Genomic DNA, 19397 nt, shown 5'->3' with positions numbered 1-19397 from the left:
TATAATACAGTGTGGTATGGCATACAGTACTAGGGTTTCACATTCCCTCATTTTGTGCATATGACAGACCACTCTGCTCTGGAAGGGGAAAGGCAAAAGGGAGGCAAAAAGCAATGACAAACCAAGAAAATTAATGAAAAAAAGAAGACAGCCAGGCCCTGTCTGGGATCATTCTGCCCATCTCCTTGTTATGAGGGAACCAGGAATGGAACAGCAGCAGCGTGTGCTGCAGGTTGGGACTGAGGGGCATTGGGAGGGATGTGAATGGGGGGCTCAGAACTTGAGTAGGGGGCTAGGGATGTGCATGGGGTGCTGCAGGTCAGGAGGGAAGTGCATTGGCAGAGCTGTGTGTACACGTCTCCTGTTACATAATCAGCACTGAGCACACCCTGCATCGAAGGGCACCAGCCTTTCCAGAATGCCAAAGGATTTGCAGTTGAAAGCTCTAAAGAGTTTTTTCTTCTGCTTTTCTGACTGGCTGGTTGACAAAACTGGTTGACAGAATCAGTCTGTGGAAGAAGGAGGCATTTCTGACCCTCTTGTCATTTCCTCATTACATGCGATACATCAGCTTCTCACCTGTGAGAGTCCAACTCCATGTCTGAATGCAGCTCCCCTCCCCGGAATTCAGTCTCTCAATACAAGCAGCCTAGTGACAGGGCCATGGCATCACGCACAGAGCATGCATCTGGTGCAGAGATGCTTTACTCCTGGCTTTACACAGATCCCTGGGTCTACCTCCAGCTTCCTGCCCTACTGACACTGTCCTATCTCAGCATTACCACCCTGGGATAAACTGCAGCAGCTCTGCAGCCCAGCCACAGTCACCCACAACTGAACCTGAGTTTCATCTCCTTTCCCAACCACATGCAGGTGGCTCACTCAGTGCTCAAGGGCCTGGGCCAACCTTTTATTTCCTGGTTTTTAACATTTGTGACAGGGTCAGGCCAGATGGCTACAGGAGAGTGATAGAAGGTAGATATATTAGCCCCAGGTTAAGTAGGTCCCTTTTCCCTGGGTAAGGTAACAGGGAAGGTTCCAGAACAATCAGGAACCTTGTGGAGACAATTAAGACAGACAGGATGATTAGAACACCTGCAGCCAATCAAGAAGCTGCTAGAATCAATTAAGGCAGCTAATCAGGGCACCTGGGTTTAAAAAGGAGCTCACTTCAGTTTGTGGTGCGCGTGTGAGGAGCTGAGAGTGAGAACGTGGACTGCTGGAGGACTGAGGAGTACAAGCATTATCAGACACCAGGAGGAAGGTCCTATGGTGAGGATAAAGAAGGTGTTGGGAGGAGGCCATGGGGAAGACACCCAGGGAGTTGTAGCTATCGCACAGCTGTTCCAGGAGGCACTCTAGACAGCTGCTTTCTACAGGGCCCTGGGCTGGAACCCGGAGTAGAAGGCAGGCCTGGGATCCCCCCAAACTTCCCAACTCCTGGTCAGACACAGGAGGAGTTGATCTGGAGTGTGGATTCACGAAAACGGCCAAACTGAGGGCTGCCGTGAAGCGCGAAGGCGAGCAAATCCGCCAATAAGCGCAAGACCCACCAAGGTAGAGGAGGAACTTTGTCACACATTGTTTAAAGGTGGGAGTTAGTTTAGCTCTCATGAAAGTGATCAGGCAGGTAGTATTGGCTTGAGCTAGGTGCCACACAATCTCCTCACCTCTCCAGCTTTGCAAATGCCTCTCAATCCTGACTGGTAGCCTCCCCTGATATTCCAGTTCTGGATTACCCGCACCCCCAGCTATGCCAGTACCCCTCCATCCTGACCTGCAGGTCTCCAATATTCTGGTCCTGGTCCTGCTACTTAGCCAGTGCCTATCTGTAGCCTTACAATGTTCCAGTCCTGAGCATCCCACACTCAGCTCTGCCAGTGCCCCATAGATGTGCCCTGTAGCCTTCCTGATAGTCCAGTCCTGTGTTCTTCTCCTGTGCGCTCACCTTGGCAGGCCTGCCAAGCAGTGATCTCCTGATGTGCTCACACACAGACACTAGACTGAGACCCAAGCTCCTTTTCAGCTGACGACTCTAGCCAGCATTTGATCCCAGGTCTCCAGAGGTGACAGGCTAGGGTACGGACCTCATTCTGCCCTTTTGCTCTACAGGGCCCATGTCTCCTCTATTAGCCAAGGCAGACTGTGGACTCATCTGAGCACACTCCAGAGCACACACATGGACCCACCATCCTCAGCAAAAACAGCCTGGAAGTGCCTCTGTCTCAGTTTTCTGATCCTCATACTCTGATTGTCCCCTGTCACTCCGTTCCGAGGAGCTGAGACCTTCCTGTTGGGCTTGGGAAGGGCAGCTGAGCTGCTTCACCTCCAACAGGAGGAGAAGGAGCAATTAGCAGTCGGAGAGCAAGATTAATAGCAGATGCTCATAATTAACTCACTATGCATGTTAGCAGCTATTGTCTCCACTTTATCCTGGAGAGATTGATATTCTGGAGTGACTCATTATCGAGAAGGGACCTATTTTGCCGGCAGAGCACAGTCACTAGAATGGAAATTGCAATTAGAGTTGACTGTGTCCCTGCCAAAAGATTTTAGAGGAGAATGAGTTAGGGTGGGGTAGGCGCCTCTCTCCATTTGGGCAGGTTGCCACGGCGGGCTGGCTTCTCTTCGCTTTCCCACTGCAGGAAGTTTTTAAAACAGAGTTGAATGGGTGGGTATTTGTGGCTGGAAGAGACTATTTCTGTTCAGACCTATTTGGCACCTTGGGGTGGATGCAGAAGGATTTCTCATGAGAATGGGGCTGCACCCGGAGCAGAATGAGAAATCATCATAATAAAAAAAAAATAGAATGAGAATGACCCAACATAGGAGCATCCCTACAATAACAAACCAACGTGCCCATCCCCAGATGCTCAGATCTGTTATCGTAACGTTTCTCATGAGTCCTGGAATGAGCACACTGATTTGTTATTATAGACTCATGAGCAACCCTACAGTAACAAAGCAGTGTATCTACCCCAGGGTTCCCAGGAAAAATCCTACAGTAACAAATCTGGGCAGCCTGGGGTGTGTACATTGGTTTGTAATTGTAGGATTGCTCCTGATCACTTGGAGATGGGCCTGCTGATTCTGTAGTTTAGAGTTGCTCATATGAAGGGCTTTTCTCATTCTAATTTTTTAAAGAGCATCAAAAAACAAACTGTGAAACTGGACACATCCTGAACATTGCCTGGATTTTGAAAACAGATAACAGAAGAAAGAAAGGTTAGATACTTCATCTCTATCCAGACCATGACAGTGTTATCTCTGGAATATCGCTTAGCACCACATACGCTTTCTCCAGATCAGCAATTCTGCAATTCTTCTCCTGGTGTGAACCTGCCTGTTCCCAGAATTAGACTGTAAGCCCTCCAGGCCAGGGACCTTGCCTGACTAGCACAGTGGGGGCCTTTGGCCTCCCAGTTACACAACTCATACATAATTATAAGGGATCTGGTTATCCTGCAGCGATTGTTAAACCTGCATGTATTCTCAGCTTCCCTAAGTCCATTGCTGTCTGGAGGGGGAAAAAGCACCCAAAGGAATTTGGATAACAGCAGTTCATCTGTTCCCTGCTGCCCCTGTATTTAATGGCCAAACAAGTTGAGCAATTCCCTCGAGGTCTGTGCATCTGCCTATCAGATCTTGTGTAAATTGTCTTTCTTTTCCCCCCTCCCCTACCTGCAGCTTGGAACTAGCCTTTGCCACAGTTCAGTAGCCTCCACACTGATCTCAACAAGGCCTTGAAAACACATCTCTCATAGTTCAAGAAAAAACAAATGATTCAGCCTGACTGGGAGACAGAGCTTCACCGCTCCTCTCGAAACACGCATTGATCAAAGAAATTTGTCAAGTCCTGTCAGTGGCTGAGTGGGAATTGGCTCCAGCTGGGTAAGGAACAGGGATTTCATGTTTCAGGCCAGTGTGAGCCATCTCAGGCCTAGAAACCCTGAAATTAGACTGTTTGGGACCATTCAGGAAGCAAAGTATAAGAAATCAGAGAAGCCCGAAGTAAGGGATACCGGCTGTCATGGTTACAGGGCTAGCTGCACCTGTCCCCTTCCTGGTCTCCTGCGTGCACTTCTTCAGGTGTCCAGCCTTGGGCCTTTACCTCTCTTGGGGTAGAATTGCACAGTTCTCCCACTCTGAAACCAGGCTCTTGGCTACAGAACTCTGGGCATCCACCATGCTTACCCAGCAGGTCCAACTGGGTTCGGCGCCTGTAGTTCTTCGTGTCAGGAGTCTGTGACCAATGGTGCATACAGAGACCAGACAGCTTTCTTCAAGCCAAAATGTTGTTTGTTTATCACAGCAGGAACAACGCGTAAGAGAAGAAGGACTTTAAAAGTTTTGCAATGATTCCAGTGTAGTCAGGGCCAGAACTTTGGGAGTGTCACTAGCGTCATGTGGTATTCCTGCAGTGCAGATGCAATCAGTAAAGCTAATGATAAGTTATGTACCTCCGTATTGAGTGCCATTGGTTCAAGAATCTCCTTGTAACTTGGGACACAACACTGAGCCTTCAAAACACAAGTTACTTTGCTCTTATGCATCCTGAATGACATATTAGCCATATCAAGCATCTCTTCCTGTGAGACTATCTGGCATGCTTAATGAGTTACGTGTAACTTGGATAAAGGCAAAAGAAATGATACCGTACAACTGGAAGAATTTTTTCTCTCCTGCCTAGAGCGTATCTGGTTCTATGCAGCAGGTTGACAAAAGGATACTGTGTAGACTACCAAATAACAGAGAGACATTTAATAACATACATGGGGAAAAAAGTGTATTGACTCTTTGGAGATGAGTGATAAAATGTCATGTAAAGGGATCCACCTCTGAAATACAATCACTTCAAGGGGAAATGCAGCATACAACAACCAATGCAATGTTATAAAAAAGGAATTGAAGAAGAATCCCTTATCCATTTGTAACTGCAGAAGGAATGTTAGGGACAATACGGATCCAATTAGAATGTAATTCATCACCCAAGGTGGGATTTGACCAGGACGCTGGGGTTAATATTACTACTCTTAGAAAAAGCACAGAAGGGTATGAAAAACCCTAAGTGCCCAGGATTAGAACTGAGTGAATTATTCATAATGTGTCTTTTACTTGCCATGTTTCATCAATGCTCTCACTCTCCATGAAGTGATTGTGATTGTACCACATTCATTTGTTATTTGAAATCATTTGCTGAATAATCCTGCTAGAGATTCTTCGTCTGTAGCTTGTTTGCGAGCAATTCTTTGCAAGTGTTCAACATTCAACATAACAGTAGTTTTGACTGGACATGTTGGCCACATCGAGATTGTTCCTGTTCAAGGTAACTCTTAGCTTCCTTTTTCAGTGTGAACACTCATGATTCTGAATTGAAATTTGCTGCCTGTGAACATTCATTACATTTCCCTGCTTTGACGAACATCCCTGCCAGTGAACTTGTTTGCTGGAATATTTCTGCATAGGAGCCAAACTCAGAAGAAATGGATTTGTTTAATGATTTGAATGCAAGTTTGCAGAAAATGTCTTGAGGACTTTGCCTAGCTGTGAGGAACATAAGAACATAAGAATGGCCATACTGGGTCAGACCAAAGGTCCATCTAGCCCAGTATCTGTCTTCCGACAGTGGCCAGTGCCAGGTGCCCCAGAGGGAATGAATAGAACAGGAAATCATCAAGTGACCCATCCCATCGCCCATTCCCAGCTTCTGGTAAACAGAGGCTGTGCTGAGCCTATTCAGTCTCCATCAACGCTCCCTACAGTGGGTACATGTTCCATCGAAGAACAGAACTAGCCCAGTGAGCTTAAATTGTAAGACATAATTTGCAGCACAAGGCAATGATGTAACTATTAAGACATATATTTCTCCTTGTTTGCTGGCTATTCTTTTGCTCTCACCTGTCAAGCAACAGATTTAAACAGAATAAGCATGGGGAAAAACTCTAAAGAAAACATGCAAATAATTACAAAAACATGGTACAAGCACTTCCATTACTGACTTGGCTGGTGTGAGTAAATGTAATGGAGGTGACCTCCTGTACTCTGCAGAATGCTGCTCCAGCAAAGTCTGCTGGTTTGGTGCATCAAGGCACCTGTTAAACATCCATTAAATATAATGACAGTGCGGTGATAGCAAAATAAAGTCAAAATTACTGTTCATTATTCCTTTGCTCACATGGCCTTGCTGATGGGGTAATAAACCAACTATAGAATCTTACTGCTTAGGAAATGACACCTGTGAACACCTGAGCCAACCATGGGATGTCAGCCAAGAGTCATTACCTGAGATTGATGGACATGATGCTTGTCTAGAAGAAAAGGCCCTTCAGTTTGAGCAGCACCATCTCTGATCTTTAGTTTTCTGCTCTGCCTGAGCTCCCTAATCTCCGTTGACCCCTGTAATGCCTCATGTAGGGAGTGCAGCTGGGTTTGCATTTTTTTTAGTGCTTGCAAACAGCTGATCTGTGCTCCAGCCACAGACCTATAATGGGGCTGGGGCTGGCTGAACAGCTGATGCTAAATTCCTATCAAGACAGAGAGGCCATATGTGGCACATGGTGTGTGTGACTGAGAGACACCTGTTTACACAATTCCCTTAGAGAGAGGTGGAAGGAACTAAGCAGCAGATCTGGATCTGGTTGGGTCAGGGGAGGGCAGAGGCAGAGCAGAGAGAGGCTAATCTGTACCAGAGCATGTGCATTGTACAGAGAGCAGCACTTCACCACGTCTCTGACTGCGTGGCACTTGGGTGAAAAATCAGACATTAGGAAATCTGTTAGAAAGAGCCAGGTTTGTCTGGAATTTGGCCAGGCTTGTATGAAGACAATCCTCTGTATTCCAAGGGTACCCAGCAGCTGGGGTGCACGTCAGTTGAGTCAGAGGGACAGTCATGACCCCGGTGAGAATGAATGAGGTTTCATTGCAGCTTCTTCCTCCACCTGGGTAACATGTTTCTGACCCGGCCCTTGGAAGAACTTGAAGTCAAGGCAGCTACTTAAAGACTCAGCCCACATTTTATACAATAATATGATGGAGGACTGAGTTTTAGGCCTCAATTCAGCAAAAGACACAAACGCACACTTGCTGAACTTTAAGCACATGGTTAATCCCATCCCTCCTCAGCAAAGCGTTTAAGGATGTGCTGAAATTTGAGCATGTGCTGAAGTGCTTTGCTGAACTGGGGGCGTAGTCAGTTTCAAGTACAGACCTGGTGACGCTGGATGATTCCAACAGAGCAGCTTGTTCATCACCTTGTTGTGAATCATCACTAGACCAGGCAGGCATAATGGAGAGGGGCCTTCAGTTGCAAAAACCTTGGCAGGAATAGTGGTGTTCTTGCTCAGAAGCAGGACCCGAACTGGCTGAAGAATGGTAGCATCTGCAGGAAAAATTTCAGAAGATTTTGGTCCACGGATTCCGGAAAGGAATGATTTTCCATTTATTTCCATTTTTTCACAGGAATTTTGGGGTTCAAAAATTTTCAAGTTAGAAAAATGTGCGTTGATTTGTTTTTAAGTTTCCCCCCTTTTGCCTTTTTCCCACTGAAAAGGAAAGGGGTGGGAATGCAAGCCCTAAGAATCCCACACATGACTCCCTTGGAACTGGGTCCCCTAAAGAGGCCCTGGGTTACCACAGAGATGAGATGAGTATGTAGATGACAGACAACATTGATTTCCATGAGACTTCCTAATTTTGAAGGAACGGGATGATCCTCCCACCTAAGAGTCAACCCCCTTCTCCCCAAATGAACAACCAAAACCCTTCCTTCCCCTCAGGAAAGAACTTCCCACAGTAAGGTACACAAAGCAGAGTCAATCTGTCCCATGGGGGCTGGGAGTGAATGCAAGGAGCTGTGAAAAGCAGGGGCATGTTCCTAGGCAGCAGGACCGATGCAAAGCAAATGACTGAAATGCGCAGTATGACCCAGTAACAATTAATGCCATTTGTGTAATCCGTCTGCCCCGAGTAGACTTGCTGTGATCTCCTCAGAAACTCCAGAGATAATCAAACATTTTGGGCTAATATAGGCCCGCATAATTAGCCACAGTTACCATCTGGACTCAGCATGTCCGTTAAAACTGCAGACCCAGTTGGGGCATTGCTGTGAGGAGAAAGGGGAAGGGCTGGCTGGGGCAGCCTGCCTTGCTAACGTGGGATATGCATCACAGCTGTCTGCATAGTGTGGGTGAGAAAACCTGACTGATCTTCCTCCCTAAAGGGGTTTCCTAAAAGAATGATTTGCAGAGGGCAGGCTGCTGCAGTGGGTGCCTGTGTTTGTGTGATGGTTATTTTGGCCAGATAAAGGAAGGCTCAATTATCCCCATTGTACAGACATGCAACTGCGAGATTCCGTTATTTGACCAAGGTCACAAGGGAATCAGTACCAGGGGCAGGATTTGAACTCAGGTCTGCTGAGTCCCTGTCCAGCACCTTAACTGACTGTCCTTCCTCTTGGTCTTTGGGCATGACTATCATGGATCTGGCCCTCAGAGGCAGGAGTGGTTCATCAGTATTTGTGTTTTACTTGGGAGCCAGTTCATAGCTGCTTTTCCCCGTGGAATTAGTATGGAAGGGGGCAGACTCCAGCCTCCTCCCTGTATCGGCCCGAGTAGTCACAAGAACCGTGGGCCAATGGCAGAGGTCCAGATCCCACAGAGACAGGCATGCAGCAGGCTATGCTCATTTGGGAGGAGACCCAGAGCAGATCCACAGATGTTTATTTACATGAGCAATGGTTCCAGCATGGGCTGGTGGGATGCCAGGCTGGCATACGTCCTTCTGAGCTTCCAGCTCTTTGCTTATACATCTTCTGACTGGCTTGCGTTACCTCCTAACAGACAGCGACGGTGCAAGCATATGGTAATGCATATTTAACTGGTATTTACATTCAACATTGTCTCTGTGTAGCTCTGTTTTCCTTCACAAACACTTTGATTCCTCCAGGCTTCTGGCTGCTGCAATTTAGGAATACCCAGGAGAGAACATGATGAAGGGAGTCAGGCATGACTGGCACATGCCAGCTTTAGACTCCCAGGCACAGAGAGTAACTCCACACTTAGTAAGTTCCACACAATTCCAGTCAGGTACCCAGCGTGATGAGTCCTACCTAGCAGCTCCCTTAATTAGATAAAAAGGCCTGTCATTAATTATGGATGCCTTCATTCATAATTAATAAGCAGAGGATGGCCACTGTCTGCATGGTGTGTTGGCAGCCTCTGCTGACAGGTGGCAGAAGGCATTGCAGAGGGGGTTATGGGGCAGGGTGGAGCTATTTGGGATGAGTGGAACATGTAGGAAGGGTGCACATCTCTTCTCTGCGTTCTCCCTGGCTCTCACTGAATGGACTTCCCATGCCTGCAGCTCCAGCCACATCCTCTCGAGACTGTTTCTATCAGAAGAGCATAGGAACCATAACAGATCCCACCAAGGTGTCACCTAATCCAGTATCCTATCTGCAATAGTGGCCAGTACCAGCTGCTTCAGAGGAAGATGCAAGAAGCTCCTTAATGGACCATTGTGGCACAGCCTACCCAGAGGGGAAGTTTCTTCCTAATCCCTGTCAACTGGAAGTTGATTTATGCCCTGAAACAAGAGGGTTTAGGTTCCTCCTAAAAGAAAAAATACATTTTAGTCCTATGGAATGTAATTATGCGTGTTCTCGCTACCCAGACAAATGCCTAAAGCTTTTTTTGAGTCTGCCGAGGCTCTTGGCCTAATTGCAATCTTGTGGGCTAATTATGTATTGTGCAAAAATATTTCAAAATTTTGTTTCCGTTTTAAGCATGTTGGCTTTCAATGTCATTGACTCATCCTTGTTCTTGTAATGTGAGAAATGGTAAGTAGGAAAGTCTGGTTTACCTTCCCTGCATCATTTAAAATGCATGTTGTTTGCTTATGCCCAGCTTGCCAAGCATCTAGATCACTTTATATCCATGACCTGTCTTCTTCCTTATTTACCTCTTCCCAGTTTGTGTGTCATGGGCAAATGTTATCAGTGAGGAGTAATGTTTTTCTTCCAGGTCATTAATAAAAATGTTAAATAGTGTAGGGCCAAGTTACTTTGACAAGATCTGTTTTCTATAAACCCATGTTGATTGGCATTAATTACATTACACTCCTTTCATTCTTCTGCATTCTGCCTTCCCTTGCTCTTGGGACAGGAAGGCTCTCTGAGAAGATTGCTTGGACATTATTCTTCTCCAGTATGCTTCCAAGTTCCCTGAAGTCATCTGCTATCTGCATGATATCTCACCACACAGCACCATTAGTGCTGTTATGAGCCATCACCAATGGATCCTTTTCTGTCGACTTCAGAAGCCCATCCAATGATACAGTGATGTCTTGTGTCCTCGCTCCAGGAAGGCAGCACACTGTCCTGTTGCCTGCCTGTCCCTTGCAGAATGTTCTCTTAATTATCCTGAGTATTGAATCCCAACAAGGCCTGTCTGTCTTCCTGGATGGTTGGAGAACTTCTTGTGGACAAGCATGATTTTCTTACAGGTTGGGATGACCTGCCATTCACAAGTGTATCCCGTACATCTCTCCATTCCTTTGAACCAGCTGGCTCTTGAGAGGTCTCTTCCACGGTTTCCATGTTGAGGATCTGGAATCAACTGGAAACTTCCAGCAGTGTGGAATTCCTCCCAATCCTCTTCTCTCTGATGGCCAGAGCCTATCTCCAGTTGTGCAGAATGCCGCTGTGACCTACTGCCTCTAGTGGTTATGAACTTCCCAGCCCCTTCTCTGACTTCCTCTCTCTCTGACTCCGTGGTGGCCAGCTGCTTTCTTCCTTGGACCCGGGGGACTGGTGTTTTCCACGCCTAGCTCTCTAGCAACACCTCAGCTTCTCTGATTCTCAGTAGCATCTCTACTTGCCCCTCGAATCTCAGAATCTTCTCTGCAGCGCAGCCACCAACTGGCACTTTGTCCCTTCTGGGTTCAGGCAGGAAAGAAACATGGCCCATTCATTGTAGGTCACCACCACTGTTCCATCTCTGGGCCTCTCGATAGCGCTGAACCTGGAAGGAAAGCCACTCCCTCCAGAACTCTCCTGGCAGCTTCGTGTGTTTGCAGCTCCTGTTAGTAAGTGACTTTTTATAGGAAGTATCCCTGCTTAGTTCAGCCTAGCTCCTCCCCTCATCACCAGGGAGCAATTAACCACTCAGAGACTTCAAAGAGTGGAGCTGATCAAAGCTCCGAGTTAGAGCCTCCCAGACTTATTGTTATGTGATGTCCTCTCTTATGTGTTTCCTCTCTAAACCAAACAGTTCCAAACTTTTCAACCCCTTTTCCGACAGAAGCCTCTCCAAGCCTTTAATCATTTCCATCACCTGTATCTGAACCTTTCTACTTCTGCTATCTCACTATAGAGATAGGGCGAACAGTACTGAACACAGTGTTCCAGGGGCGGGCAAGCCCTTGATTTATTCACATCATGGCACAGTAATATTTCCATTATTGTTTTCCATCCTGTTTGTGATGCATTCTAACATGTTGGTGGATTTTATTGACCTGTGCTGCGCTGGCAGTGAGCTGTCCACAGTGATGCCCAGGACTTTTACTTGTGTGCTTAGAGCTGGTTCAGAAGCCAGCAACATGTGTGAGTAGATCAAACTATTCCTTCCAGTATGCAATACCTTGTCAGCAATGGGAATTATTTGCCCCTTCGTTGGCCATTCCCTCTGTTTGGTTAGGTCCCTCAGTCATCTGTAGTCTTGATTAATCTAAATAATATTGTGCCTGCAATTTTTTTAACCGAACCTAGTGAATTCTATAGCTGGCGTGTATAATTCGCTAATAATTTTTATTGGGTTTCCCAAGAGGAAAGAGTTCACAATAGTCTTACCAGTTAGGTCTCAGTGAGAAGGCAGGGATAGCTTTTTGTCTAGCTTCGCAATCTCCTTACCGTGAGGTATGTTAATATTATAATTATTTTATTGCTGGATCAGCTGAGGCAAAAAGAGGTTCCAGTTAAGTGACCTGTTTGAGGTGATGCAACAAGTCAGTTGCAAGGCTGCAACTAGAACCTGGATGTCCTGACTGCCCGTCTTCTGCTCTACCCAATAGACGGCACCGAGTTAATAGAATCAATGCAGACAGATCATTTCTCCAAGGAATGTGTGTGCAGGAGCTTCCCTGGCTAAGAGCAAAACAAATATATTTACTCAGTGAAGTCTCCCCTCTGAAAACTCCCGCTGGTCACCTTGCAGTGTATCATCTGTATAAGAACTATGTTGTTATGAATATTACTGTGACACCTAGACGCCCAGCCCCGCTAGCACTGTACAGAGGATGGGAGCGGACACAGAGGCACAAAGAGAGGAAATGATTTGCCTGGGACACAGCAGAGTTGGGAACAAACCTAGGTTTCCTGACTCAGTTTCCAAGGGCCTGTCTATTCCAGTCTAGTCTATATAATTTTTCTTACCATGCCCATCACCATGGTATCTGAGCACCTTCCAGTAGTGCATTAAGCAACATGACTACACATCTGTCACAAATTTGACCTCTCACTCTGTCCCCTGCAGGAGAAGTGTGTGCAGTGGAGCAACTTGTTTTGATAGTTTTTTTTTTTAAATAAATAGACCGATCCAGTAGGCCATTCCACCTCCTGATGTGTTATCTCCTTCAGATTTGCTGGAACAGCAGGAGCAGAGAGTCATGGAGGCACATTGCCACACTCTCTCCTCCCACTTATCCTGTTGTCACTCTGCGGCCCCTGCGGGCTTGAGATGTGTTCAGACAAAGCCCCTCCCCTTTCTCTCACCCACAGTTTCAGTAATTCTCCGGCATTACAAATAAAGTAGAAACGGGGGAGGGGGTCAGACGCTTCTAGGCATCACTTGCAATCACTTACCGCTCATTAAGAGATGTGAAAACAAATTAATAGTGGAAGAAAACTTAAGGAAAAAATAAATAGCTCCCGTTCCAATTGACTCTGCTTCTTGGCCTCAGAGCTCGGGAGCGATCATTATTCCAAACATACAGGCATAATAATTACACATAATTACTTGTAGGTTCTGGGCTGGTGACTATCTCTACCTAATGCTCCTAATGAAATTTTTGTTAAGGAATACACCACCTGTTTAATAAATAATAACAATGCCTCACTGTAAAGTCATTTGGAAGGGCTGCAAACTGCATTACAAACTCTATCATGGTGATTGCACTGGGTGCAAGATGGAGTTAACACCATTTTGCCCCCTCCAGTGCCTTGTACCCAGGCTACCAAAGTGCTTTGCAAACACTTAGGCCTTGTCTACATACAGACACACTGGGTTTTCCTGCAATAGCAGGGAATGAACTTGTTGACTCAGGAGGTGCCGTCCAGTCTGAAGTCTTATGTTCCCAAATCAGTTTTAAAAATTCTTTGGTTAAACTGGTGAAAACCCTGTGTGGATTTTCTTTATCATTTTAAATCTGGGTTATATTGGTTTAGTTTGCAGTGGAGCCAGATTTAACTGAGACGTGTGTGTCCAGACATAAAACTCCACTGGTTTAATGAACTAGGTATACAAATCAGTCGCAGCTTTTATGCTAGTACAAGCTGTTTGATGATCAGGGACTGATTGTGCTACCCCTACTCACAGTGGGCCTGGTTCTCCTCTCCCTTATACTGGTATAAATCAGGGGTAACTCCGTTGGAGTGGGTGGAATGATACTGATGTAAAAGAGGGATGAGAAAGAGTAAACTCTGGCTTATTGAGGATTCCTCTATCAGACCGGATGAAATCAATGGGACAACTCACTGAGCAAGGTGCTGCCCAGTGTCAGCAAAGGAATCAGAAATTCACCCAGAATAATTTTGGCCTCACAACCTCTCTGTGAGGTAGCGACATATTGTTGTTTCCATTTTAAAGACGGCAAAACTGGGACACCAGGGGTAAGAGACTTGCCCAGTTCAGACAGTGAGTCACTGTCAAAGTCAGGCTTAGAGCCCAGATCTCCTGGGGCCTATGCCTGTTTCTTAGGCACTTGTTGTAGAGCTCAGATCAGGGCTCACTCCAGCTCTGCCTTCCGAGCCTCAGTAGGGAGGTTTTGGGTCTCTGAACATGGCCTCTCCCTGGCCTTGGCTTCCCAGCCCTAATTTATAGCAGATGAGCCCGGCCAGGTGCCTGAGGAGCTGTAGAGCATGGTGACATCACAGCAGCTCAGAGGCCCACCTTGGGTACCTGTGTCTCTGATACAAACAGAGGAGTAGGCCAGTAGCATGGGAAACTAGGGATCCTAGTTACATGACTAGTACTCATTCACTCTTAATTGCTGCTGCAGGGAAACAATAGGGCACATCTGTCCTGGAAACATTCTTAGACTAGGAACCCGAGAACCCTTTGCCTATGCAGCCAATAAACAATGAAGTAATGTAGATCACCCATGTGACAGTTAGATTCCATAGACATGGGGAAATCACATGGTGAACCCAGTATTTTGGTCGTCTGGCATGGTCCGTTAGTCATGTTACCACCAGAGCCTCTGGGTTTGCAGGAGAGGCAAAGGAAAGAGGGAAAAGGAAGGAGTGGAGGGTCTTTTGTTGAGGGGCAAGCCCCTTTCCTCCCCACCTGCCCCCAACATGCAGACTGTATGCACACTGTCTATGTTCCCCATCATGAGAACACTTTGAAGGACCAACTCCCCATCTCATCTCAGAGCAGACCTCTGGTAGGAGGCAAAACTTTTCCCAACATGTTGGGAATTTCCAATCTCAATTGTCGTAAATCAGGACAAGCGTCTCCAGGGAAGCGTTGCTGAATGCTACAGTTTCATGCTCGCAATGGAGGGGTGAATCAGGCAGTCTGTTTCCAAAGGAGCTGTCAAGGTTCGTTCCCCACTCTGCACTCTAGGGTACGGTTGTGGGGACCTGCATGAAAACCTCCTAAGCTTACTTTTACCAGCTTAGGTTAAAACTTCCCCAAGGTACAAACTATTTTACCCTTTGCCCTTGGACTTCCACTGCCACCACCAAACGTTTATCTGGGTTTATTTTTATTAGGAAAGCATTGTTTGGAAACGTCTTTCCCCCCCAAATCCTCCCAACCCTTGCACCCCACTTCCTGGGGAAGGTTTGGTAAAAATCCTCACCAATTTGCATAGGTGACCACAGACCCAAACCCTTGGATCTTAAGAACAATGAAAAAGCATTCAGTTTCTGAAAAGAAGGATTTTAATAGAAGTAAAAAGTAAAAAAGAATCACCTCTGTAAAATCAGGATGGTAAATACCTTACAGGGTAATTAGATTCAAAACATAGAGAATCCCTCTAGGCAAAACCTTAAGTTACAAAAAGACACACAGACAGGAATATCCATTCTATTCAGCACAGCTTAATTTCTCAGCCATTTAAAGAAATCATAATCTAACGCATATCTAGCTAGATTACTTACTAAGTTCTAAGACTCCATTCCTGTTCTGTCCCCGGCAAAAGCATCACACAGACAGAGTCTTTGTTTTTCCCTCCCCCCAGCTTTTGAAAGTATCTTGTCTCCTCATTGGTCATTTTGGTCAGGTGCCAGCAAGGTTATCCTAGCATCTTAACCCTTTACAGGTGAGAGGATTTTTCCTCTGGCGAGGAGAGATTTTAAAGGGGTTTACCCTTCCCTTTATATTTATGACAGGTGCCCTCTCTCTTTCGGTTTCCGAGTTAGCATTGTCAAGGGTTCTATGACAAGGCCTTTGGAAAGGAAATCACTTTTCTTACTTGCAGCTTCTTCTTTCTCTGAACTTTCATCAAGGAACAACTAGTCAATTGTTTGTCATCCCCCCATCAATTATCATTCCATTCAGCTCAGCCAAGAACAATCCTGGTTCCAACACTAGTCTCACAACTCCTTTCCCCCTCTAACCATGAGCCAGTTATCTAAGCTCTAGGCATGTGTCCTGGGACTCTTGTGTTACCGGTTTTTTTCAGAGTCTCCTGCAATTCACCAAAGCACCACAAGCCCATTCTAATGTCACCAAAGGTTGCATTTGGGTTCACTGAGTTGGTTCTTGTTTAATCCAAGCTTGGGTTTTCCCTTTACCTCCTGATGTTATGTTTATCTGCCTAAACCCTGTCAAATAGCAAGGAAGCAGCTTCTAAATGTCACTCTGGTCCCCCACTTCTCTCTCTCTCTCTCTCTCTCACACACACAGACACACACACACACTCACTCACTGCTCTTTGGCCCTTATATCACATTAAGAGTGCAGGCTGATAGGGAGAATTTCAAAACGAAAGGCTTTAATTGATGTGATTATGCCCTCGAGTGAGACTGGAAATTGGGTTGGTCTGTAAATTAATGGCACGCTAAAGGTCACCCTTTGTGTGCGGCCTCACGCTGTCAGAGTGGCAAAGGTTCATCTGTTATCTCCGTGTGACAAACAGATAAGACTGTAGGGCCTGGGCTTTTATTTAGATGTGCCCCAACTCTGCAAACACAAGCCATCAGCACTGGCAGAGGGACTGGCCGCAGCTGGTGGGATGCATATCAACAAGGAAGGATAAGTATTCGGGGAAGGCACTCCTTCTGAGTTCTAATGATAGTGACACCCACGTTCATTAAGGCCACAGAATGACTTTTCTTCCTGCCCTTTGTCACCTCCCTGTTTCATGTTTAGCAGCTGCAAAAAATGTAACTGAAAAGTGAACATGATACCTGTGAGAAAGGCCACATTGACAGCCCTGGTCCGTGTGATTTGTCTTCCAGGCAGTGGCATTCCAGGGCCCCCCATCCAGCACATTTCACCCTGATCCATGTGGAGTGTGGCCCCATCTCCATGGACTGTTCTGCCTTGGGATGATTGGTATCAATCCTAGCGTTGATCTTTCTGCCCGACCCAACCCTGCAGTCCGCACCTGCTTCTAAAACAGAACCAACTCCAAACCCAAGTGCCGTGACGCTGCAGTTGGAACTTGTCGCTACAAACAACTAAGACGACATGAGCCACCAGCCTCATTCCCCACAGTGACCTCAGCCGGGACTGTACAGCTTTTGGAAAAGGTTAGCCCTTTTTTTTATCTCTCCATATAAATGTTAAAAAGCAAATGATTATTTTAGTAATGAAAATGTCACTGGGAGTTCCACAGAGAGCGAAACAACCTGTTTAGCATGGAACCTTTTCCTTGAGAATTTATCCTAATGTAGGATCCAATTATAAACATCGAGGGTGATATAATGGCCTGAAACATTAGTCAAGGCAAATTCCATAATTGATGGCTGCTAATATGAAACAGTTTGAAAACGAGGATGCATTTTGTTTTTAAATTCCACCTCCTTCCCCTCCTCCAGAGAAATCTGCCAGGCTTCTGGAGCGAGAGCACTTCAAGAGAACAAAGACCCTTTGAAAGCTTCTATTTCCCCCCCCTTTCAAATGCTTATCTGAAAGGACATCTTTTTCCCCTTAGTTGCTGTAATCATAAAAGCACAGGTGATAAACTGCTTCAGACCAGGAATCATCAATTCTAAACCATTTCTTGTTATAAAAAGGCAGCAGCAGTAGGAGAGTTCAGCCTCTGCACTACCAGATGATCCCAGTTGTATCACTGGGGGCTGAGGGGTGGGCGACAAACTGGAAGTGACAACTTTTATCTCCGGATCTCCTGTTATAAAATGCCAGGTTCCTGGGTGATGAAATCTCTCTGACATCTCGAGACACTTGGTGCTGTTGCCAGCGCCCTCCAGATTTCCTTGGGAAAGGGGCTCACGAAGTATTGTATTGGCTTGTAGAGCAAACTCAGCCCCGTGTGCGTGTGTTTTACTGATACAGGAACAGGCTCTATTGTATGTAACGGGTTGAGGAGTGCTGGGATTCCTGTTAGCAGTGCCAGGGTTATCAGGGTTAAAGGGACATCTTATCACGTTCCTACCACCAGTGGCTCACACATACACCACAGGCTAGGTTTGCTGGTCCAGTCAGTGGTTCCAATTGTGTGTTTCCTGCAGGAAAGCAAGTGAACTTTTAATGTGATGGGTGAAAGTTATCCTTGGTGTAAATCCGTTGGACAGATGTAAATTGGTATAGCTCCAAGGACTTCAGTGGAGCTATGCTGATTGACATCAACTGAGGAGCTCTCCAATTAATGCCTCTGTAATTACAATTAGTTGCAGTGGAGTCACATCAGGGATGAACTTGGCCCACTGAATTGAATGCCAATAGCCCCATTACAACAGCTAGATGAAGGCTGCTAAATGATGCTTGCAAACACTCCTTGGCCTCCCAAACAACTGTTCACAACAGGCATGTTTGCCCCCTACACAAAAGCAAAGTAGTATTCATATTATTACTGTATTTATTCCCTGCATGAATGAAGTGTGTTCATACAGAGATATGGGAATCTTCAGTTCATGTGGGGCTTATTCACTGCTTGCTGCTTGTTACCCAGCTTAAAAAGTTTCAGTCACCCAATCAGGAACAGAAACCAGGCGACTTAAATAGGGTGACCAGACAGCAAGTGTGAAAAATCAGGACGGGGGTGGGGGGTAATAGGAGCCTATATAAGAAAAATACCCCAAAATCGGGACTGTCCCTATAAAATCGGGACATCTGGTCACCCTAGACTTAAATGACGGGTGCCATGCCATGAATGGCGAGTATCAGCCCACCCCATAGGCTGCAAACTGCAAATCACCCAACAATTGTGAATAATGATTCGATTAATAAAAATCAAAGTGTATTCAGAATACTGGGCTCCATAGCCACGTTTTGGAGTGGAACTGCACTTTAATATTAAACACACACAGTTAGAGGTGTTTGTCTTGTTCAAGAGAAGCATTCGGGACTTCTGTTAAGTAAGGCTGGGACTCATCTTTTCTCCATGACCCAGTCCTCATTCACACCCACATCCTTCCCTCCCCAAGCAGGCTGCGGCTCCCTTCCCAACGGGCTGAGGAAGCAGAGCCCAGGGTTCCGTGCACGGCCGTGCCTGGCCATCACTCCTCGTTTCCAGGGTGACTATCTCCTTTCCGAGTCTTTGGACTCCAAGGTGATTTCTTGTCTCTGAGCACAGCATCAGCTCTGCGAGCATTTCCAGATGCAGTGCTGAGATGCCCCCGCTCTCTGGGATGCCTTTCCAAGGCTGATCAGCACAGAGGTTCGGTCAGATAAGACTGAATGAGATTGTCACACACTTGAAAAATATATAAATATATAAACCAAAGTCATCCTCCAACACTTCACAGGGTTTTTCTCAAGTTTTCTTTTGCAGACTTAGAAGGGTAACCATTAAAGCAAAGAGAAGCCCATGGTGTGCCAGAAACCTTTAGAGACAGATAGGAGCTGGTGGTAGGAGATGCACAGCTCAAGAAGTCAATGGGTTTTGCTTTTGTGCCTTATACAGATTATAGGATCTAATGCGCTGAAGTCCTGGGGCAAAAAATCATTGTATCTGGAGTGGTGGATTGTGACTGTCTGAACCATCAGAGC

General features: G+C 46.1%; 1 long non-coding RNA gene across 1 annotated transcript in view; it reads left to right on the top strand.

Moving 5' to 3' along the window:
* LOC141975942 (uncharacterized) overlaps positions 1-19397 on the top strand; it is a 300224-nt gene that overhangs the window by 23995 nt on the left and 256832 nt on the right. Inside the window, exon 2 of the long non-coding RNA XR_012636030.1 lies at positions 16682-16975. This is a non-coding gene — a long non-coding RNA (uncharacterized LOC141975942). The remainder of the gene's footprint in view (positions 1-16681; positions 16976-19397) is intronic.

Source organism: Natator depressus, chromosome 22 (genome assembly GCF_965152275.1).
Source record: "Natator depressus isolate rNatDep1 chromosome 22, rNatDep2.hap1, whole genome shotgun sequence".
Lineage (NCBI taxonomy): Eukaryota > Metazoa > Chordata > Testudines > Cheloniidae > Natator > Natator depressus.
The sequence above is the reverse complement of the archived record's forward strand: the minus strand, read 5'-3'. Positions and strand labels throughout refer to the sequence as shown.